Below are 26,551 nucleotides of genomic sequence, written 5' to 3'. Positions count from 1 at the left end.
CAGAGTTTGTTCATCAAGTCACCCCACCAAAGTGCCTCATCAAGGTTAATACTTAAATCTACTCACCAAGTTAGCTCACCAAGTCACGTCACCCACATGTCCCACCAAAGTCCCCAAGTCTGCTCGCCAAGCCGACAATTCAAGTGCGCTCACCAAGTCAACTCTTTAAGTTTTCTCACCAAGCCCATCCCCTAGGTTAACTCTCTAGGTGAGCTCGCCAAGTCACTCCCACCTAGTCATCTCAATGAGTTGACTCTTTCAGTTAGCTCACCAAGTCTATTGTTCAAGTATGCACGCCAGGTCGGGTCACCAAGTCGATTGTTCGAGTACACTCACAAAGTTGACTCTTTAAGTTCACTCATCAAGTCATTCCACCAAAGCACCTCATCAAGGTCAGTCTTTAATTCAGCTTTCCAAGTCACCACACCAAGTCGACTCACCATCTCACCTCACCTAGTGGACTCGCTAAGTCAGCTCACCAACTTACCCCACCAAGTTGACTGTTCAAGTATGCTCACCAAGTTGACTCTTTGGGTTCAGTCATCAAGTCACCCCATCAAAGTGCCTCATCAAGGTCAGTCTTGAGGTCTACTCATTGAGCTTGCTCACCAAGTCATCTCACCATGTTGCGTCTCTAAGTGGCCTCACTAAGTTGGCTCACCAACTTGCCCCACCAAGTTGCCACTTTAAGCCCACTCACCATGCTTAATTTTGAAAATAATGTCTAGTTACCAAAAATTGACATATTATGTCAACGATTAAATGGAAAACAGAGTAAGAAGGTATAGAAAATACCTTTTGTCCTCCTATTGATTTGATACTATGTAGACCAAAAAATTTAGTGATCAATGTGCTTTCATAAGCATGAACATGATTATAGTAATTTGGCAGCATACGAAGAAGTACTTATAAAATGGTCACACTGGTAAATAATGAAGAAATGAAAAACAATAGGATGCTAAAACCCTATGGAACATTAAGGCAAACTGAGGAATCCCACAATATAAAATTTGTGTACCTTACAACTAGCATTAGTTGGCTACCACACCTAAATTTATAGCTTAAAGGACTCGTTTAGTTACAGCTAGCATCTTAAGATACAAAGATTCATCAATTTCCAAGGATGTTGACAAAAATTGCCAAATAAACTAAGAACAATAACTCCCACTTTTTTTGACTAATTGCAAAAATTGCATAGATGAGACTAAATTAGTATGTATGGTGTTTAAAATGTAAATCTCTTGTACACCCAAAACCAAGTGTGGCAAATTCAAAATTTTGTGAATCCAATATGTCGAGGGACAAACACACAAACTCAATAGTATATTTCAATACAATCTTCTTCAATAACAAGAAATTGACTAAAAAGAAATACACATTTTAAAATCATATTGTTTTCATCATTCAAATATTACACATATACATTTTTCATTCTCTTGTTAGTCTAACTCTGAATTTCTTGTTAGCAAAATCAATAAACATTACAAGGCATATCCATATAAATGTAAAATATTGAGCAAGTCACTTGTCATATGCATGAATATGCAAACTTGATTCCCCAATTGCAGATTGAGCATTAAGTCATAATTTTTGTCCCCTTTATAGATAATTTCACCCGATCTCTTACTTTCATTTGGCTGCCATTTATGCCCTCTTTTCATAGCCTTGGAAGGCACATTTATTCTGGATACCTCATTAATCAAAACTCCTTGAACATATTCTCTCTTGACAGCAGATTGCACAGGAAAAATTTTGAGATCACAAGTTCTGACACCCTCGTCATTATCATCAAATTCCTCAGTACTTGAGCTTCTTATCCCATCAAAGGAAAAGGTTCTTACTATTCTGGATTCGAGGTTTTTTGAGGATGTTGTTTCGGAGCTAGGTGCATAAGAAGTATTCAAATAAACCTCAAAATTAGACATAGAAGAGCTTCTCTCCTTCCAACAAGATTGGTCATCAACAGAGAGATCGTCATGCTAATCCACATTGGAAGGCAAGGATTCCAAAAGGTGGCATAGCCTAGTCTGATTGCCACATGTAGGATAAAATGTACCTTTCCCATCTTTGAGCCCCTTACTCTAGGTCCCCATATAACAACTCCCATCTTCCCATATATAGACTCCATGGTCATGATTCAACCCATCAGGCCATTACCCATCATATTTATCCCCATTGGTCTGACTCATAATCCCCATTTGATCATGGGTTTCCACCATATCTTCTAACTTATCATAAAAGGCAACAAGGTTAAGCCTGCTAAGGTTGGCATGAAAATCTAGCTTCTCTTTTTCTTCCTTGAAAATCACTTCTTTGAAGGCATCATAGTATACAATATTCATCCTCACACATCTGTTTCTATACTCTCTTAGTCTTGCCATGTGTCCTGCTTCCTCCAATTTCACCATTTCTTCCTTTAGCTTTATTGATGTTCTCCATGAGCTTTTCCTCCACCTCCCCTGCCACTCTCAAGAAAAGACTAGCCTGGTAAGAAATAAAAAGAAAAATTCTCAATACATATTAATTTAACAAACAAATTGTGCATCACAAAGCTTTTCATAGTTAAACTCAGTTTCATATGTACCGATTTACTATGGACTGATGTTTTCTACTTATGTATAAATACATTCCAACTATAAGACAATTATTAGGATTCAATAATATAATTTTTGAATCCAATCTATTGATTCATTTACATGAATAAATGATCGGCTGTATATAAAAATCTATGACTTTTTAGTTGAATTTATGAACTCATTTCTCATGAGTAGCTATATACAAGAATCTCTCTCATGAGAATGATGGTAGTAGATGGATGCAATAAAAAGACAAATAAAGAGGAAGGTAATAAATGGACAAGTTATTATGGATCAGTTAAGTGGGTTCTTATCACTGATTACTTATGAAAAATAGACCAACAAATTTAACTAAAAAACTACAAAATTAAATTCTAGTTCTAGAAGTATCATAATTTAACTTGCTGTGAAAAAATATCAAAACTTTACATACGAAACAGATAAAAGTAGTTTTCATTTTAGAAATTATAAAAAATAAATTAAAATATAGATCAAAGTCTAAATGCTAAATCCGCCATTCACTCTTGCAGGTTACGTCATGGATCCAATGATAGGCTTCCAAACCTGATTGCTAAGTAATCTGTAGTTCTCTTCAGCTGGCTAAATTAACAATTTAACACTAAATTCTATTCTTCTAGACCCAATTCTGCTCTTCTATCGAATCAAGCAAGTGAAAACTAAATTCTATTTAGGAAATTGCATTATGAGTACAATGAAGGATTAAAAAGTTCTTAAAAAACCAAGCAAGATGACAAATTAGAGGGCATTTTGAAATTGGCCTCCATCTTTGCTTTTTTGGCTTGCAACTAATTAAAAAGTAAGATGAATAATTTCAAGAAGCTTAATTGAATTCCAAGCCCAAGAGCATCTAGTTGGACTTCCATGGCAAAAGAAGGTGCACCTTGTGATAAGGGAAGCATAGAAAGCCCTTCCAAGTTAACACTGCCTGTGTCAGCATGGAAGACTACATCATACCCAGTGTGATTTGAAATATTAGCCTGATCTTGGGTAGTAAATAGGGAATTCAATAAGAATGGTTGCAAATATAGAATTCAAGAAATGAATTTCATTGATATGTGTAACATTTTAACTAATGATAAAAAACTCTATAAAATTACCAGGAGTAAAGGAACTTCCTCAATAGGAAGCTCTACTCCAAGATCCCCTTGAGCTATCATAGCCTAAAGAAGAGGAAGGAAGAGACAACTGTTAGAATCCTAAACAACATACAAATACCATATAAAAAATCAATACATGCATAACTTGAATGAGTGTGGCTAAAAATGAAGGTGGCTATGACCATTCGCATGCAAGCAATGTGTAAATGCTTGTCATAAATAAACTAAATGAAAGAAAACATTCAATAATGTCCAAGGGACCACTAGCATATAAATATCAAAAAACCTCCAATGAAGTACCTTCATAAAACTGTAAGCTTATACAACTGTATATTGTAGGTAGTAGCAGATAGAAGAAAAGGGAATAGAAACATAGGAACAAGGATCCAAGAAATTTTTTATTCTAGAGAATCAAATGGAGCACTAGCATTCAAGATGGATGCTTCTGTAGGACAGAAACTAGGACAAAGACACACAACTTGTATTCACCACTACAGGTCACTTGCACAATATTTGGGTGCTCCAACCTTGTATGGCCATCAGAAATGGACACTTGCATTAAAGAATGGTGCCCTTCCCTCTACAAATCACAAAACTAGACACATGTACTAAAGAATGGAGATCTTACAGACTAAGAACACAAACTATTTTTTAGAAACACTACTCCATGACAATTCTACACTCTGACACTGGTGTCTGGAAAAATAGTTTAGCCCTGAATACTAAAAGATGCATGATCATTCACAGTTTACTCAGAATGACATATAAACTGTTATATGGACTCTGGACATCTAGAAAGCTAAATATTTACTTGAATAGGGATAAAAGACAAGGGTGTTGTTGTTTGGGAGACTATCTTGGTCAGTCATCTAGGTGGTATCTTTCAACCTCAATTGAGCCGATTGAATATTTGGGTGTGTGAGATATGCTAGAGACTAGCCAAATACTGTAAAGTGGTGTTTACGAGAGACAAAACAACAAATCTTGGATACCAAGTTCAAAAGAAGGTTAAAATTAACAAAATAATAAGATCATTGTTTCTTAGCTGTTGAAATCTAACTTGTAAGACAATGTTTCTTAGCTTTTAAAACCTAGCTTGTATCCTATGTATTCAAAATTTGGCATCTCATACCCAAACAAAAGATGACAAGATGGAATCAGAGCTAGAATGAACCTAAAGCTAACCCTAAATTCTTCTCAAGGCAGCACTAACAAAAATTATGGCAAATAGAATATCTTTTCCCATGCATGGTATGAAAGCTGCACAAAAATACCCATAGCCCTTGCATGCCACAACATCTCTGTTAGGAATTGGAAAAGCACATTTCCTCTTGCAGAAAAATGTTTCTTGATAGTTCAAAACTTCTAAGACCTTTGTTGTGAAGCTAAAAGATGGAGAGGACAAAGATAACAAAGACATAATTTATGAGATTGAACTAATGTCAAATTTATGAATTACGACAATAGAATCTGAAGAGAATGCCATGTTTAAATACATACACTAAAATTTCATAAGCATAAGATACCAACAAGTCTTGCATGGTAATGTACCTAGTACAATCAATTATGAAAGTTGTGATGACATAAAAATGCCCATTAGAAGCAAACAGTCTCAGAATGAGGAAGATGTCAAGATTTTCACAGTTGAGAGTTATGCCATTTTAACCAACTTATGTCGCATTTAGAAAAATCTCCAAAGGCTATATGGCCTCATAGATTTTACTCACACAGGAAAAAAATAACATTAATTTATTTCATGTGAAAATTATAGCATAAAGAATATATCTATCCCTCCTTTCAAAGTGTCAATTTAGATATTGTTGTCCACATTTAAGTTTTGCTCTCTCATTTCTTGACAGAACCATCTTGAGCTCTATGAGGAAACTACAATCTGAAAACTCAATAGCTAGGAATCAATTAGGCAGCTAGCTGATGGTCTCATTCTAGTTAACTTCACTGAATGATAGACAATCAAAAAAATTGATTTAAAAACATCTTTACTGAAGCTCATAATCCTTGCCAACAATTTAAAGAAGATTATAACATATTCACAAGTAAAGCTTTTATATTTTGTATTTTACATCAAAGCTATACAAAAACCATCAAAAACCAACAATGGAAAAGCACCAACATCCAAACAAATATATGCATGACTAAATAGTAAACAAATTAGCATGTGCATTTAACTTTATATATAATGCTTGACAAGCATGACTTCACATAATTTATTAACCCCATTCAAAGCAATATCACCAATCATAAAGTAACAACTTACCCAACTAAAACCTCTAATCTAGGGAGACTGTACTTACCCGATCTGATGCAAAAAGAATTGAATGAAGATTTGGTATTGAATTAGCACTTTCAATCTTCACAGTCACATGGATATCCGCACCACAACCTTCACATAATTAAAAATACAAATGCGTTGATATTTTATCACATTTTAAATTCTCATTTAAAACATAAATTAAGGGATCATGCTATATCAAGCCCAATACTATCTGTAAAGGAATATATTACATTGTAAAGTTAAAAAATTTCTTCAAAGGTTTACTTTTAAGGTAATCTTTCAACTCATGCACCACCTTAGCATCTTTAACTAAGGAAACAACATAATAGTCTATGTCATTCTCAACTCCAAATTTAATATCATCCCAATCTTTATCTGCGAAAAAAAAAGACAAGAAATAGATTTTATCAAATACCAAATTAAGCTATCTCAGATGTTGTGTTGGTCAAAACAACTCATTACATATACAAGTAACAACAAAATACAAATATTACACATATTTCAAGATTGATAAACATATCATTCAATTATATTCTAGGTAACTTCAATCAATCAATATTAGGTACAAAAAAGGGAAATCACAATGAAATCAAAGTCCCTAAGAAAGAAGCAGATTGAGATGTACATTTCAATAAGCAACAAAAATCTAATTTTCTATGCATGTCTGAGAGTTGATAAAATGGTCTTAACCTGTAATGGAAGACAGGGTAGCACTTTTTCCATGCACATTTAAGTGTCATCATGATTTAAGCTCTCCTCCATCGATTACTTCACAAATTATAGAATCTGATGTTTTTGACTTCACTTGCAGTGACATCATCCCCCCTAGAGAAATTCAAATAACGATAAGAAATACAAAGTTATGAAAATGTTGCAAATAACATAGTAACTCTATTCTTTTCAGCTAATAAATGAATTTTCAAGCCAGCACAAGAGAACGTACCATCAACAAGTAGTGTGTCTCCTTTCTCCACATCATTCACAAAATCATCATAATTCACGCTTACACAGTCTTCAGAGCCCACTCCTCTTTTGATTGTGAAAGTAAACTCTTGGCCTTTTGTGAGCATGATAGGATGTGGTAGATCTCCACTTCTGACTTCAAAGCCCTACAATAAAATGATCTTTTAATTTATTGTTTGAGCAAAGGACTAACTCAAAAGAAATATCAAAAAGGGGGTTATCTGATAAATTGCACCTAAAACACAAAAAATGACTATTAATAATGTAGACATATTTTAATATAGGATGAAAAAAAAGTGAAACAAATTTCAAATCTACATCTTTTCTGATTGGCTAACAGTGTTGCAATATGAAAATAACCCACATTATGATGTTTTCAAACAGTTAGTTCTAGCAACAACCTGTATATAATAAAGGAGTTTCAACACCTATGCAACTCTAGATGAAAGCAAATCTTGTATGATCTTAAAGATTTCATGCATATTGATAATATTCTCCTATTATAAGATTTCATGCATATTGATAATAATAAACTTAGATATCATTTATAAAACAAACTCTCAGACATTAGCGGTAGAAAATGCTTCCTATTTAAATTACTTGCCAACAAAATAAATGTCTCACATTGCAGATCAAAGCCTAGAAATAGTTATAGCAAATGCATAGAAACAGATCTGAGCCTAGATCAAGATAGCTCAAGTCCATATGAAATGTCTCAATGATTGAGTTTCTATATATAGTTATCTTATTTTAGGGCACCAAAATGGGTTTTATCCCCTCACACAAGTAAATGATATATTAAAATATCCTAGATTTGTAATTATAAAGCTTTGCTTCAAACAAAATGCCACAATCAAATTGTGAACTAGAGAATAGTGGAAGACCACACAGGCAATTACTTCCCACAAATACTATGATAAGAAAAGATAATGCTCACACACTACTTGAGATCTGAAATAGAACAAGCTTCAACAATACATTGCAATATATATATATATATATATGGATCTTTTGGCACTGTTACTAAAATCGTTTACCTTCTAGGTAAGAACATAAGTTTGTTTCAATATACAAATCTTCAAAAGGAATTTCATATCAGAAAAAAAAAGTAACAAGAAATAAATTAAATTGCAGTGCACTAGGAATAATATAACACATAATGAATACTAAACCTCAATTGAACAAAAGACTATACAGTGGCTTCAATAAAACTGATGCTACACCTAAACCATCACTTGTAGCAAGCTACTTCAAGATATGTAGTACAAACCATCCCAGAGAACAACCTCTAATTTTTAAAAACTTTCGCTTTTATTGGGTGAATTTTTAATTTTTGCCTTGGCAAAATCAACCAGGTCTTCAAACAATTGATCTTCAGGTTTAACTTATTTGCTGGAAGTCAAAGATTGTTGTGGATATGCATCATTGTAAGTTCCATCATGAATGCAGATGAAAGCCAATTTGCCTGACTAGATTCTTATAATGAATATATGAGAGCACTTCAATTTCATTTTTGAATTCTACTACACTGTGCACTTGTAGAGATCCTTTCTTGTTCCACTTTGTGCCCACCACTTAGCCCACATTATTGAGTGTCCTATACAAGAAATTCTTAAAGCAAGAAATTTACCCAAGATTCTTGGAGTTGTTCCACTATAAGATATGATGAAATCATGAACTAATTTCCTATCATTTAAGAAAATGAGAAACACTATAAGACACTTTGTAGTGTTGCAATAATAGCCAAATCACCAAAGTAGGCATGCTTTTTGTATAATATTCTCTCTTAAACATGGATGTAACATGCATTTTGGTTGCAGGTGATTTCTAGGAGCTTGGGGTTCACTATCAATTCCAACACCTTCGACTAAAATTTTTGAACAAGTCAAAAGTTGTTCCACTATAATGATTAATAATAAACTTTATCATTGTTCAAGTCAAAAGTTTATCATTAGCAAAAATGGTAGATAATTTTGTTCATGGTCTCAAGGAAAACAAAGATTGCTTGACAATAGCAAGAAACAACACAGATGACTTAGAAATAGTCTATCACAATGAAAGACATATTTTTCCCATCATAACACTAGCAGTGCTCTACTATCTCATTTTTGGTAACAGAGACACCCCCCAAACATGAAGGATTCACCCCCCAAACATCTTCAAATATGAAATGATCCACTGTCTATTAGACTGGTGTCTAATCCAGGCTAAACCTCCATCAACAATTACCATCCAACATTGCACTTACACCAAGTTTTCCCACTCTCCTAAATTTTGTTAATATAGTACAAATAAATTATCACAACCTCATTATCTCCCACTAATAACAGTGACTACAAGTGGTAGGAGAGAATCTACATTGGAAACTTTAGAATAAGTACAGTTGACTATGCCTAACCAATCATCGGTTTGAATGCACCAGTCTATTATTCCTTACTCAACCTGCAATAAAAATTAAAAGAATGCATGGAAAAGATAACAAAAATAATAAAATGTTCTCACATTAAATATTAGTTAAAATGCATTTGATACATCATAGGAACTCATTGTTCCATGGGATAGAGATTGAATTACAGAGAACAGGATTATTTTATTGATTAAAAATTTTTCACAATGCCTTGTCTCACCACCCCAACTCTACTTCTCCCCCAAACACTCGACAAATCCCTTCTAAATAACTAAACAACAGTAAAAAACCACTGTTGTCGAACTATCTGACTGTTACCAGTTAGTTATAAATTGAAATTTGTTGTCTAAGTTGACACAAAGTGTCAACTTTGACAACTTACAATCATATATGCCTTTAATATATTTCACTAACCTTTTCAAAGGTTTTATAACTTCACTAACCCTTCCAAAGACACCTAAAACCCTTACAAGCTTTTCTTTACATTTTTTCTACATTTGATACTTTTCTTATAGGTGGACATGTCTATCACAAACATCCAACATGTCTGTCCTTAGACTTCATGGCAAAAACCCTACAAACAACACAAAAAAAATAAGGACATGAACCATCCAAACATCTCTAATAGCTTATGGATATCCCAAAGATGCATAAGTGCATGACTTGTGAAAACTAAAAAGATAAGACTAACTTGTATAACAAGCGAATAACCAAAATGATTTTATGTCTGTGTTATGTTTGACAATGATAATGATATTTGGATTCAAGTATGAGGAAATTTGTATCAATCAATTCATTAAATATCATTTGAATACAAAGAAGATTTTAAGAGATTCCAGAGCATAATTATAAGCCAAATTTGTGGAAGACCTAAATCATACCTAAGTGAACAGACATGTGAAGGCTTATTTTGAATATGATGAGCAGATCTAAGGTAGAATTTTTATGAAGGTATATTCCAAGTTTAGAGCATTTATTGAAAAACACTATTTCAAATCTTGGTGGATTATTCATAAGTATAAGGCAAATTTGTTGAAGACCTCGAAGGAGATCTAAGGAAAATATACCTACATTATAAACACTTTGCATTTCAAAGGTCAGTTCCTTCTGCATTACAGGATTTGAGGTTGGTGTCTCTTGCTAATTGAGTCTACACATTTGTTTGAAGTTATATACATACATACATATGTGTGTGTGTGTGTGTGTGTGTGTACATACACACACAATTCACCTACAAGGATTTCCATGCTAAATAGTATATGCATCTTTTCTTCTTTTGTTAGACATCAACTATGTGAATGCTTTCTACATTGCTTTTAGTTGACTAAATATATATAATAAAATATGCAGGTTTCTATGCCAAACTAACTCCAATGTGAACAAATATCTAATAATTGGGGTTTAAACTAAGCAAGAACTATATGTTCAAGGAACCAAAAGATGACTACAATGAGACTATTACAAGTGAAAAAACTTTAGTCTCATTAAAGAGAATTGGGATGTGTGTTTGAAGACTTAAAAAATTTGAGCCCTTCTATATTGATCCCTCACAGTCTTTATATGCTTTGCTGCTCTTTTCAAAAGTAGGCCAGTGTCAAAAATGTTTTTCCCAAATTTCTCCTCAATGGATGCAATCAGCTAATTTTTTAATTCCACAGCTTGTAAATTCCACCTTTTTAAAAACAAATAGATTGTTAGATTAATAACTTTAATATATTACAATAAATAGAAGAAAACAAAAATTATGTAGCAATGATATGAAACTATGTACCTTTTACGTATGGTGGGTCCATATAGTCTCAATGTCATATGAAAAAGATGTTCAAAGAAAGCATTATTACCTACAAAAACATAAAGGATTTATCAGCCCAAAATGAGTAATGTAAAAGTAAACTAAATTTACACTTTAAATAATATCAATTTTAAAGCACCTGGAAGCTTTTGTTCTCTTAATGGAACCATAGTTTTCTTATTCAACAACAATGTCCCTCCATACGAACTAGTACTAATCACACGAACTGCTCTAAGAAATGGATCAGCTTCAGTAGTACTGCTCTCTATTGCTCTATCAACTAAAACATCATACAATTAAATGACAATTTTAGTACTGCTCTCTTTTGGTCTACCTCCCTGCCTATGTCCATGTCTCTCTATGTATGGCTATATATATATATATATATATATATGTATGTATGTATGTATGTATGTATGTATGTATGTATGTATGTATGTATGTATGTATGTATGTATGTATGTATGTATGTATGTATGCGTGGTGTGTGTATGCATGTGTTTGTGTGTATGCAAGCTTCTGTAGATATCATTTAAGCACTAATATGCTACTTCATTGTTCATCAACCTGTAGAAAGACATTACAAAATATAGCAAAACAAGGTTTGACCAGTTCTACTAGGCATAGAAGATGATGTTTGCATGGTCCTTGTTGCTGACAATGCAGCAGACAATAGTGGACCGCCAACTGAAGGAGGAGTCTGCACTTCATCATGAGCTGAAGAATAGAATATATTTAGCAAAGACATTTGCAATGGATAAATATCAAATGGGATACTAGCAAGAAACATCCACACAAAAAAAGGTAAGTGTTATAATGTTGATCAAAACAAACAAAGTGTTACTTGCACGAAGGTACTGCGCAACAATCCTAACCATGTTCACCATATGACCTCGCAACTGGTACATATGTCTATACAAGAACACATAAAATTAGAGATCATGATCCATAAGATACTATAAAAGATTAATATCTATTGAACTTCTATTACTGCTTACTTTCAAAGTTTGGATTCTGTAGTCCAATTCTATTCTCAGTGCCTCTTTCTCCTCACTTCTCTCACCCTTGATGATAATTTTAACAAGCTCATCAGTGTATCTTTTCATAATTTTTTGGGTGATGAATAGAAGGTCAGCACTAAGGCCAATGTCATGTAGATATGATGCTCGTATTTTAGATTGCATTTGATCAGCGATCATTGTAGCTTTTTCCTATCATTTGTGACATCAAATATTCGTATACTTTCATCAAAATAACTCCAAAACCATAAAGAAAAGAACATAATAATATGACATTTGTTTCTATACTAACATTAAAATTTACAATAATTAATGTTTACCTCTATTGAAGGTGTTTGAGATGGTGCATCCATATCGCCCTATGAAAAAATTAATAAGTCTTAGAAATCAGCAGTGAAATTAAAGTAGTAGACTTACCCAAAAAATATTAATAATAAAGTAGATTGTATATGTAAATCATTTGTCTTAAGTTAAACATTTAGTGTAACTAATATTTATATCTAAAAAAATATTTGACATGTTCTACTTAATGTTTATATGTGCACATATGGTTTGGAAAGAAATATTTGGCCATACAAGACCCTATCATAGTTGACATTGATTGTATGTGAAGATTTCATTGATCATCATGATCTTCATCCATGTCGTCATCATCATCATCATCATCATCAAACTTCTCACTTTGATCGTCATCGTCACCACCACCATCTTCATCACCATCATCATCCTCTTGATCACTATCATCATCATGACTATCATCGCCATGATCATCACCATCTTCATCACCATGATCATGATCATCATCAGCATCATCATCATCATTATTGCCATTATCATTAGCATGACCAAAATCATCACCATCTTCTTCTTCTTCATCACTGGGTAACTATTGTTCCTGATAATCATTTACTTCCTCTTGTGCTTCTTCAATATATTCTTCTTCGATCACATTATACTTTACTGGCCTTCCTCTTGGGTCATGTCTAACAACAAATAACCAACCTGGTTTTTTTGAAACACCAAAGTAAAATACTTACTTGCATTGACTTGGAAGAACATAGGGTTCATCTCCGACTGGCTCAAATGACCTTGTATTAATCATAGTAAATCCATTGTCGTGTTCAATAACAGTCCTATTGGGATCATTTCGATTCAGTCGTAACCTAAACCATTTGATGACAAATAGAACTATTTTGAAGGAATCAAATTCGCACTCAAGTATATCATCCAAAATTCCATAGTATTAATTTTCAAATTGTTGAGGATGTATGTCAGTTCTAGATGAAATATTGGTTACCACGAAGACAGCACTTATCCCGAAATCACACGTTTTCTTTGTTTCATCTAACTTTTTGTGTGGAATTTATAGCCATGGTAGTACATAGCTTTGTGGTGTTTGACCTGAATTTATTCAAACATGTCAAGAATCTTCTCATTGATCTATGAGTTGATATTAAACTTATGTCTCCTGATTAGTAATCTTATGCATACCTTTGTATCTCTTAAGCCATATATTAGATCAAGTACCATTGGTGTAACATTGGAATCTCCATTACGATGAGCTTTTTTAACCAATGATGCAACACCATCCCATGTTAATGAGCGACCATTTTCTTGAGACTGTTCAATCCACACTGTCATCCAATCAAGATTGTTTGCAATGTACAAGTGTAGTGCATCCCACTCACAACCAACTATAAAGAAGACAATGACACCAGTTAGAAACAACTTATATATATTGATGATGGATAAGAATTGTTAAATTACAAAAAAAAAACTTATAATTACCTCTCACCCTCCTCAATCTACCTTTCCCCATTAGGTACTCCCCTTTGAATTTGTCATTACAGTTGAGATCCCAAATGTGATCTACATGGATACCTGCTGCAAAATTTGGAAAATATTCATTGATATACACCATGATCTGGTATATCATATATCCCTCTATCATAGAACCCTCAGGACATGCTCTTTGTCGAGCCCTTCATAAATTTCAAGTGCCTCTCAACCATCCACATTGATCTAGCTTGTACAGGTCCACACAATTCAATCTCCTCACACATAAGCTATAGAATTTTTCTCTTCCAATATTTTATATCTTTTTTATCAATTTCTTTAGATGATAACCACCTAAAAGAGATTCAACATGCAAAAACACATAGAGGAGATTTCAAATAAAATTATACAATAGATTTCAAATAAAAAGTTACAAATCTAAGAAAAAACACTCTTTTAACCTCATGTATTTTCCAAGATCATATATAACTTGTTTAATACTATTGTCAAACTGTTGTGGAAGGGATAGAGGTAGGATGAACTACAATCATTAAAAAATGATCATTTCAATATATTATTAAATAATGCAACTGGTACTACATTTAATCTTACAAATATACTATAAATAGAAAACATGACTTACCTTGAGGAAGGTATTCCAATCATGTGTCTTCAACCCTGGCCCAAAATCACCTTTCTTTGATAGAAGAGTGCTTATATTTGTAGCAAATCATGTTGGAAATTTTGTTTTTTTTATGACTTCTTTTAATGCATCACTTTGTTGCTCCGTTAATAACCAAGGAAGGGCACTTGTATTTATGTGGTCTCCATTCCTATTTGATTCAATGAAAACTTTTAGTGCATGATTAGATTCATGAATGCCAGTACAAATTTTAGCAATTTGTTCTCTATCACGCCTTCCATCCAACATTTTCCATAGTGTCTCTATTACATTCTTTCCAATATGCATAGCATCAAACAAATGCGTGATTGGGAGATCCTTGTAGTATGGTAACCTACTAAATTGAGTAGGATAACTTTTCATTCCTCTAGGAAGTTGGTCATTGATGCCTTGATGACCTTCACGAGCATCAATTATAGCATTAGTAAATATAAGACAATATCGAAATACAAATTGTAAACTTCAAATGACAAATTGGACATTACCTCGACGATTTAGTCGATCGTATTCCAACTTCCATAAATGAGGTGTCATTCTTCATGGCCTTGATGATGTCTCTTCTTTCCCATTGAAAAGATGTTTTTTGGAAATTCGATACTTATGATTATGGTGGAGAAAGTGTCTAAACTCATCAAACACTTGCTTTCCTAAACTTCTCGAATGACGACATTTCATCTTCAGACCACAAACTGGACATGCAAATTTTCCTTTTGTCTGAAAACCTAAAAGATCATGTATAATTGGATCATGTACAATGATTGTGTGCAACTTAAGCATTTGATAGCAATGTGTAAGCACTATAACATACCAAAAATATGTAATCTTAACAATATAACATACCATAAAAATGAGTTATCCCAGGGGCACCATGTATTGTCCATACAAGCATTGCATGGAATTGAAATTGTCGATGTCCTATCAGTCTAGAGATGTCATACATAGTGATGCCATTCCATAACTTCAACAACTCGTCAATTAGGGGCTCAATATACATGTTCATATCTTTAACTTGGTATTTACCTAGCAATTGAATGAACATAAACATTACATAATTATTATAACCATTTTCATGCACTATTTATAAATTAATTTAGATAACTATAAAATAAAAAAATACCTGGCACAATCATTGACAACATTATGTGCTCCCTCTTTATGGACATCCAATGAGGAATGTTATTGTTAATAACAAAAATAGGCCATACTGAGTAAACAGATCTCATATCTCCATATGGATTGACACCGTCCGCCGCCAATGAAAGTTTTAGATTACAAGGTTCTTCTTTAAAGTGTGACCATGTTTCTTCTATCTCTTTAAATGCAAAACCATCGGCAGGCATTCGCATAATGTCATCCCGACTTCTATTGCGTGCATGGTAATCCATAAATTAATCCAAGATAGTGCACCTAAATTACCATTCAAGATGTGGAATAATGGGAATGTACCGAAGAACCTTGTGAGGCACTTTTTTTGTTATTTGATCTTACCAATATCTACTAACATGATAATTAGGGCATTCTATTGCAAATTCATGTTGTTTATGATATAGAATGTTATCATTGGGACATGCATGTATTGTCTGATACTTCATTCCAATCTTATCCATAATGATAGATAATTCTCGGTACGAATGATGGTGGTAACAAAAACTCACTAATCAACCTAAAACAACAAATATGCATTGTTAATATAATGAATAGTAATTGTATGCTAACATTGAAGATGACAAAAATGGCATACCTTAGCATACGTGACATTGCTACATTGGATATACTATTCATAACCTTTAAGTTCACCAACAACACTATAGCCGATAATAGAGTTGTTTGGGAGACTTCGTATAAGGGCTTGTGTGCCTTCTCAAGTAAAGGTATATCAAGACCATCTTCATCATTATTATCAGATTTGCTAGTACCATCATTGTTTGCCTCAATACCATCTTCTTCAATCATGTCCTCTGGCACATTATCATCTTCTTCCATGGGAGTGTTATCCTCAGCTTGGATATTCACACCTCCATGTTCCTCCAGTAGGAAATCCACATTCAGTAATGGACAAAAATCATGGCCCCCTTCAACATGACCATATTGCCTACAATGAATCTAGGCTATTGTGATTAGAATTCTTCGATTCTTTAAACCCTTACACTTTTTACAAGGACAATAACATTTATCAAGTTTTCTTTGGAACTGAGCCCACAATGTAGCCATTGTCTCATTATTTTGTTTTGGGTTCATATTGTCAGGCATGGTCTTTCTTCACAAGAAAATATACCTACAAATAAATTGGACATGTTGTGATTAATGTTTATATCTGCACATATGGTTTTTGTTAATTAATGTTTTCAAATGTAACTAAAATGATTACAAACATATCAAAAAGGACTTTCACAAGGTCTTATTACATCAACTGTTCTAACATAGTCATGTTAGTTATCTTGAGACCTTAATGTCTTCTCATGCCTTCAACCTTGACCTTGATGCTCCTACATCATTCTCCCAAGGATCAAGGAAAATTGGATCATCATGGAATTGAGTAGGCAAACCTTCTAGGAAGTTGCAATACTCCAACCTTGTAAGTGTCACGTCAATGCAATGGGTACTAAACAAACAATTTAAATTGATGATAAATAGTTGTTATGAATTCAAATTGTAAGCGTCACCTCAATGCATTAGGTATTAAACAAACAATTAAGCTGATGAGTATGGGTTTTTATGAACCACAACTCATGAAATATGCATTAAGTCCATACCTATTGTTTATAATGAGTATGGGTTTTTTTTCTAAGAACATACTTGTTGTTTACAGTCAGTAAGTTTCTATATCCTCTAAGAAATTTGAAGCAATGATCCAAAGTCACACGGTTGAAGATGATCATTGTCCCCTCAAAGCGCCATCGTTTGATAAATTGTTGCATTGAAATATGATCTAGAAAGGGCCTTTCCACATAGTATGTTGGCACTATTTGGCAATCATCGATCATGTGGTTATTGCAAAGAGGCTAAGGACCAAACATGGAATCATGGAGATAGTGCATAGATGTACAAGGAAAATTTGTTACTCTTTAGCTACTAATCTTGTTTTGTTCTTGTCAATTAAAACATTATTTTTAAACTTTATCTTAATACTTTTTATAATCAATGGCTTTCTTTCCAATGTCTATCTCTCGACTCAACACATTTTTTCATTTTTCTTTCCTTCTTGCTTCATCATAAATACTTGGTTCACAAGATCTTATGGTGTTATTCTTGCTAAGATTATGAAGTGGACAATGACTTTCAATCTAGATAATCAAATGTTTGGCTCAACTTTTTTCGGTAAGTGTGATGATATGTAGCGCATTATAAATTTTCTCTTCAATGAAAGGATTAGCACCTCTAATTTTCAAATGGTGATCAACCAGAACTAGGTAACAATCTAACCTTAAAAATACATTTTATGCCAAATTCAAATCACAGTTAAAGACATTTAGCTATTGGAAAATGGCAAGATTATGTCTTATTTCAGATATGAAATAAAATGGGCAAGAAATGTGGAAGAACGTTAAGTTTTTATCCATCTTTAAAACATGAGTAAAATTGTATAAACTGAATGTATTTTTAAAAATAATGTCAATTTCCTTCAAAAGAAATATTTTGCATGCAACTTAATTGCTGAAGATATTTCAAGTTCAGCAACTCTTTAATCACAGGATGCACAATAGTTGGAAGCGTTGACCTATCTGTCAGCTCTGGCTTGGCCTGTAGCAACAAAAAATTCTTAGTATATGCATCTCAACATTTAAAAAATACATCAAGCAATTTAGGTCAGTTTTAGTTTGTAAATTAACTGGCATTTGTTTCTTCTTTAACATATTCAACAATCAAGTACAATTAATAGGAATACAACAGCAAAACTTGGAATTCTACTAATGTCACCAATGTTAATCTTGGGTACTAGTACAAAGCCAGTAAGAAATCTGCAGTTGCACCAACCAACATATTTACAAGACTTGATCACAAAAGGTTCATTTAGCACAAAACAACTTCAAAAATATTGTATATATACACTCTTTGACACTGTCAAAGGGAACAATTATTTTAATGATGTTTTACGTAAGAATTGCTAGAGGAAATGATAAGCATGATCTCTTTGCTTGGTAGAATCCACCATTAAATTCCCTTGTGATTCACTCTCATTATGTCTCCCTTTCCACCTAGGATGATTTTCTAGATGTACTCCTAATTTATCAGTATGACAAGTCTTGTTGGAGCTGCAAGCTTCACTACCATGAACATGTTCGATTGGAGATCTCAATTCAACATCTTAATCATGCTTATGTGAGAAATTTAATGGGAGTTCATACATCACCATGTCATTTGAAATGGTTTTAACAACTACCTACTCTTATCCACTCCTAATGTTGATAGTAGAAATTTCCTTTGAGCATGCATTATCTGGATTGGTATCATCTGTAATTATCTTCAATGATCTACTTGTGAGAGAGATGTCTAAACCTGTCAACAAAAGTCAAAGATTATGACAATTTTAAGTAATATCTTGCTGAGGATAAATTATTTATTTCAATAATTATTGGTGTCTCAAAACTAACAAAAGACACCCTTTTAAAATGCATCTTTCATTTTCCTGAATCCATAAGTGACCTTATATGAGAGAGAAATTATACTAGAATGTACAAGGCCTCTATATACATAATATTCTTGAACCAGGTCATCAAGCATTCACATGTTCAGCTTCATTTGGCTAAGTTCATTCTATGAGAAGAAATACACATAAGAAAATAAATTCATTCAAAAAACCTATGACAACTTATCATGATAGACAAAATGGAGATGATACCTTCTATTTGGAAAATAAGTAAATATCCCCAAGGAAATACCAAATTCAAACTCATGCTCAAGTTGCATTTGTCAACATTCCCCATCGACCTTAGTCGTAAGTCTAACTAACTTATCAAGAGTGTGTATCCCACAAATGAAATTGGTATAAATGTTACAATCACCAAATTTGGAGGGCATGGAAATTTAGTCATCACTATCCTATGTAGTACACTTAATTTCATATGTTGGAATCATTTTGTGACTTGTACACATGATAGTCTAATAGTTTTTAATGTCATCTTCATCACAATTTTTCTATGATAGTCTAATAGTTGCAGGTGGCATCTTCGTCACAATTTTTCCATGATAGTTTGTTATTCATCCAAATGGAAACCCTTGTAGGGAAGACCTAATTGCAATGAAACAATTAAATGTAATGTTGAAATATAGGAGAGAGATTCTTTTGGTTGAACTAGAAGATAAATCATCTTCTAACAAAATGATAGAGACTTTCGGTGAAGGATCCAAAGTACATCAATTAAATTATAGTCTAGTAAATTTAGGTGCCATCTTCATCATAAGTTTTTGAAGATAGTCCAGTATTTGTAGGTGTCATCTTCATCAAAAAATTTCCACGATAGTCTATTAGTTTGAGGAGTCATCTCCATCACAATTTTTCCATGGCATACTTGTAGTTAGAGGTGTATTGAAGACCTTTTATCACTACATGAGCTAGTAGTAGATGGTGATTATTCATTATCATCATCATCATCATCTAACATAGAATCACATGAATATCATGTTTTATAGCCCACATGGCCTAGGTATTGAGGGTACAACTCCAAGCATAAACACACCAGATTTCAAATTATTAGCTTTATGTGTTGATGTTTAAGTTGAATGTTCTAGAGTTGAAGAGAGAAACACACTCAAATTTATTTTCTTTTTGTTCTTTTTTTGAATATGAAACTGTTGTCTAAATGATACAATATAATTATGTATTATTAAAACAAAAATACAAGAAAAATGTGATACCAACACAACTATATTTATAAAACAAAAAATTTGTCATTATTATTTCTTCTAAGCTTTTACAACTACAGCTTCTACATATACATTTCCTTTCTTTTCTTTCATTACTATAACAAAAAGTATAATAGTTGTTACAATAGACCAACATTCCAAATGATAAATCTGCATCTACACACTTTCAATAAAATGAAACAACAAGTACATTACATTCTTTTTGCAACTAGACTCTTTTTAACACTTATCATCAGAACATCACTGAGAAAAAACACTTAAGTGGAGACTCTCCCATTTATATTACACAACAATGGCTGAACTTTGGCATAAAAAATAATAATGACAGTAATAGTATTCATGTCCATCTTCAATATTATCATAAAAACCTACAACAAAAATACACATGTACCTATGGAAGTATGCTCGAAGAGAAATCCCTCTCCTTGACCACTAGAGATGCAGGTGTGATTGGAGGTCATGAATGGAAGAGCTTTTGAAGTTGAGCACAGCAGGAAGAATGAAAGAAAGACAATATCGAGAGTTTCGAACTACTATTCTACCCCCCCTATATTGATTCAAATGCAAGGCCCCCTTTCATATTATTCCTAGGGCTAGTAGGCATCATTAATCAAGTGGATGGAGAAAACTTGAAATGAAACTGGGCTCAGAGAAAACCATGCAAAAATGCAGAGATAACCATGAGAAAATGCTCCAAAAAAGTCAAATGAAATTGGGCGTGAAAGACATAAAAGGGAAAATGTTTTTTTAACTTTGTGGATGTATAAGCCTTGTGTTGGTCAAAATTTTGACCAACACGGGTCTTATATGTAAAAAAATGAAATTTTTGCCTTTACATTTCAACCACCCTCAATTTATTTAGTTGATGGTCAAAATTTTTGGTCGAAAAATGATGTTAAATGTAGTAGTGAAGGTCTGCAAAAACAACCAAAGCTGCAATTTTAACAGAACTATGAGGAGGTACAAATTCATGATTTTTAGCAAGTTTGGTGATGATAATAGTACATGCAAGAAAAAGGCACAAAATGAAGTTTGTGATTGCCCACAATAATTTAGGGCCTGTCCTGTGAGCCATAGTTTCTATCATCAAAGAAGTTGCTCCTAGCATTATTGAATTTAGCATTAGGCCAAATGATCCTAATTTGACACCTTCATCATATAAAATTGGAAGAGGTTCAAGACCAAAAGGCTTTCCCTTATAAACTTCTTCACCCATCCAATCTGTGTCAAAGAGTAAGAAGGGGAACCACGCAAGCCATGTCAGTGCAGTTACAATAAGTAAATACAACATTGGAGAAGGGAGATCTCTGAAAGCACTAAATAGCTCCCATATGAATGTCTCTTGGGTTGCTTCATCAGCCTCCTGCTCCTCATCATCTTCATCATTTTCATCAATTGGATTATGAATTTTACCTCCCACTACCTTTGCCCTCGCTTTTTCTTCTACTTGAGCCTTTGACCATCTTTTTTCAGGGGTGGCTATTACACTAAGAATGGTAGTAGCCACTAAGAGGATTATTGCTATAAAAAATGTAGACTTTAGATTAGCACAGCTGACACCGTAGGCCTCTGTTCTTGTGAACAGAAGAATTTTATACCATTTACTATAAGAACCACTCAAAAATCCTAACACATTCCCTACTACCATAAACAGTGAGAAAAAGGCATTGGCACTCTAGTTTGTCTCTGGTTTTTTCCTGCCAGAGGAAAAGTATTTAGAAATACATATGGGTGGAGCTTCAAGAGGTGCTAGAATTCAGTAAAATATTTCATTCATCAAATTAAACTCCTATTATCCATTTCTCCCCCACCCCCTAGCCAAAGATTTGAATTCAAATGCCCAGCCTGTCCAATGGCCACTTCCAGTTCAATATTATTTAATGCCCAAGAAATATCAAAAAATCAACGATCAAAACCTTAGGTTATTTCTTTATTTCCTAAGTGACTGTGCTTTAACATTTATGCGGACCCACAACTCTCCTGCCATTGGATCTCCTCAAGATCTACAGCCCTTGCCATGTCGCTATGAGAAAATTCTCGACCTTTAACTCTAGTGACATAGCGAGTGTTTGCCACGTGAATTGGTGTGCCCAATTTGGCAGTAGTGGTGTTTTGTTTCTCTGGTGCCGAGTTTTGATAAAGCCTCGGCACTCACTATATCGCTATCAAAAAACTCAAGTATCTTGCCGTTAGCAACACAGTGAGTCACCATGAAATGAGTGTTTGGTGGGACCTCATGCGATGTGGAAGGGTAACAAGATACAAGAGGGATTCTGACTGTCGGAGCAATGCAAAATCAACAGTCCTCACTATCTCGCTATGAAAAGTTGCAAGTTGTTTACTCATAGCGACATAGTGAGTATGGGACCCACCAATCTTCAAAATGCCTGATGTAGTTTCTTCACCCTTGGATTGACCTCAGGTTAATGGCTTTCACTATCTCACTATGGGAAGTTGCTTGAAAGATATGTATAGCGAGATAGCGATTCAATGCCGCATGTCCTTGTGGGCCCAGGTTTGTTCCATAAGTCACAAGGTGGACCCCAAACCAGTGATCCATTAGGAATGAGTGTACAGATTAATGACACATTGGCAGTTGGTTGATTTCTCATTGGCTAGGGCAATGACAGTGCAAAAAGTGGGCCAATCCCTTCAGTGCATCTTTCACTATCATCAGATCAACATGGATCGATGTTCCTTGCTAACTTTCTATGGGAAGATATGCGTTGTTTAGGTATAGCGACTTAGCAACCTGGTGACACATGGATTGTGGGTCCTATTTCCTTGCGAGCTGCAAAACATAGGGCTACCTAATAGATTTTATTGTACTTTTAGGGTTGTCAGATGGTGGCAGATCGATGGTCCTCACTATCTTGCTATGGAAAGGTGCTCAAAAGATATGCATAGTGAGATAGCGACTCAAGGACACATGTCCTCGTGGGCCCAGGAAGGTAACGCTAGGTGTTAATAGTGAGGGCTAGCAATTAGCGAGATCGTCATAGTTAGAGTTTGACGAGATGCCGTAGTTAGTTAAAAGATGTGGTCAACCATGTAAGACTCCCACGAGGTGGCAAAATAAAAGGAGGTTATTAGCCCACATGCCCCATTTTGGATGCAGAGTTTGGTTAACTTGTTGACCCTATTGATTCAGGCACTCAAGAATGAAGAAGTCAGGATTTTTTATGTGATCTGATCTCTGTAATCAATCCCAACCACCAGAAGTGAATGTGAAACAAAGAAGAACACTCCACTGCCCCCAGTTGATCCATCTACCTAGTCAGAGTAGCTTAATGGTGTTGTTTCTATCTTCTCAAGGCATTATTTAACACAAAAGATCAAATTTCTTCAAATCCCCATGATTGTTCTCTGTAGGAATTCAATGCAGTGGTTGTAGAATAACTATAAGTTAAAGGACATCTCAGTTATGCCTGTACTATAAAGGAAAATTTTGTAAATTTTGTTCAGGTCGATCATTCTTTGTTGTTCTCTGTTATTGCTCTGCAATTCTAGTGTAACATTCCCTTTGCCTCTGAACTACATGAATTTTGCCTTATCTCCTTCAATCATTGGTGTGAAAGTGCAAGAATCCTTGCCTCTCATTAATGTTTTGTGGATATCTGTAACCTACATGACTGTAGCTCTTTGACCTATGACTGATAATATAAGTAAATCTCTCTTCCTTATGTCATTCATTCTAGTTTTTTGATCTACATGTGATTATTAGATCTAAGCAAGTCTAAATGTGTATATCCTTAGTTTCATTCTAGTTCAATAGTGCATATATGGGCAGAGATTGGTCTGAACACTCTAGTTTGGTGCATCACCTCTTTAGATTAGATTAGGTAGATTTTCTTTCATGCTGTCCTTCTCTCTTTTCCTCTCTAAGAGTAGTTAGGTGCATCCTAATAGTAAGAGGAAGCTGGCCTTCTTCAGAGACTCAACCTCATAGTTCAAGTCCCACAACTTGGAGGTTGTTTCCATGTTTCACTAGGTTGTCCTCATGCATAAGCTTTGGACAAGGGTGCAAACCTAAGTGACAACAAGTCCTTCATTTAGCAAGAGAATACAATCTAGAGTTCATTTATGGTTGCCTAGTTTTAATTTCTTGTGGCTATTTGTGAAGAGAAAAATTTGCTCATGGAAACACTATATTGAGTCCTTGAATGATAGGGAGATTCAAAATTCTTCCCTCAAAATTTGCACTACTTAGCCCATGAAAATGAACTTTTTCCTTGGAGTGAAATTCCCTATGGTCTCCAAGGAATGTGAAGAAATTAGACCTTTTTGGGATACAGTCAATGAAATATAAACCAAGTATGGATGTTCTTTTTGGCAAGTCTCTCCATTGAGAAAAGAAACTGCATTTGCAGTAGAGGAGTCTTTAATGGGTACACACTAGAATATAAAAAATCCAAACCTATCTAGCACTACCTTTGATGAAATATGCACTCCTAATAGGAAATGCTCGACATAAGATAATGGGATATAGCTTTTGATGAGCATAATTATTCAAATTACAACCATCAAGAGCTAAATTTTAAAACTCTATAACCATTAATGAAATCTAATGATAAACCATAGGAAATTATTGGCTTCAACCAAAGCCTCTTTAAATGTGGTATGGAAACAATTTCAAAGATCTATGATGAGCTATAGTAACGAAATATTTTTCTTGACAAAATTTTTGAAAGCAAAAACAATTGGTACATCCCTTTGTAAATGGTAAATAAAAATTATCCCATAGGTAAAACTTTCTGCAAAGGGAATAAATATAGTTGATTGTGGATTAATATAGTAATAGTTTCATGAATCTAAACATTAGTCTCCGTAGATTAAAAATTAATCACCTCACCATCCTGTAATGGCTAATCTTAACAGAGACATTCTATAAACATATACTCCCTTCAAGGTCTATTTTCTACATGGCTAAGCTAAGGAGGTTTTGCCAGACAACCCTTCATGGAAAAGTCTTGAACATTGGGCATTGAAGATTGAAAACCTCGAGAGGTGGGAAATGTCAAAGTTTTGTATTAATCAAAAAGGTTTCTTTCTCTAAACATTTGAGTTGTTTTATACATGGTACTTTTTGTTGAAAATTTTCTATAAATGGTCATTTTCAAGCGGGATTGGAGCTAACACTAACATAGGACAAATGTCTGCAAGTTGAACATTACCTTGAACAATACTACAAGATGACATTGAAAAAAAGAGAGGGGAAAAAGAAATGTAGCTCAAAAAGGTTGTAAGTAAGGCCTTAACCATCATCTTAAACATAAACTTTCTAGATACCATTGCAACAAATAGCAAAACAATATAAGCATGACATACTTGATAAATCTATGAGGATTTCCCTGTAAGGCCCTTGAAGCATATTGTTGGCAAGGTCAAGGAGGAAAAACCCCAAAACAAAAATAGTAATAGCTCTTGGCCTGTATGAGATTGAATCACCAAACATACATCCCAAATCTGCTGAAAATCTAATGAGCATAACTGCCATTACCACAATGCATGCTCCCATAACTATAAATGGCCTCCTTCTTCCCCGGGAGCACTCACATCTATCACTATAATACCCCACTATATGTTGCACAAACATGCTAGAAATAGGGCCACACAGCCATATATAACTATCCCATGTACGAGGAATACCTAAAACCTGCACATATGGCGTCAGTAAGGAGAGCTGCAAAGCCCATCCAAATTGCATCCCTGTTGCCACTGATGCAACCTTGCTAGAGTTCTTAGAGGAACTCCATTCTTCACTTTTCTTCCCACAAGAAAATTTCTATTCATGATTAAAACAATCCCACCAACTCCAAAAAATTGGTATCCGTATGACAAATAACAGCAATTTTTCAATGAAACTCACAGTCAATTACTATGGCAATAAAAGAGGTTTCAAATGACAGATATGCCAATAACATTAACTATTGCATGAACCTAATGATTCTAGATTATATATATATGATGTCTTGTGATTCACGTATGAGCAGGTCACTATAGTCTTTGTGATGTATATTAGAGCTACTTCCTATGTATGTGATGTATGGAAAGCTAATT

General features: G+C 34.1%; 1 pseudogene; it reads right to left on the bottom strand.

The window, feature by feature from the left end:
• Window positions 1-21,386: 21,386 nt before the first annotated feature.
• On the bottom strand, window positions 21,387-26,284 carry LOC149579571 (sucrose transport protein pseudogene; annotated as a pseudogene).
• Window positions 26,285-26,551: the final 267 nt, after the last annotated feature.

The sequence above is a fragment of the Cupressus sempervirens genome, chromosome 1, assembly GCF_028749045.1.
Source record: "Cupressus sempervirens isolate cs-2001-9-10 chromosome 1, ASM2874904v1, whole genome shotgun sequence".
In the NCBI taxonomy this organism is placed as follows: Eukaryota; Viridiplantae; Streptophyta; class Pinopsida; order Cupressales; family Cupressaceae; genus Cupressus; species Cupressus sempervirens.
The sequence above is the reverse complement of the archived record's forward strand: the minus strand, read 5'-3'. Positions and strand labels throughout refer to the sequence as shown.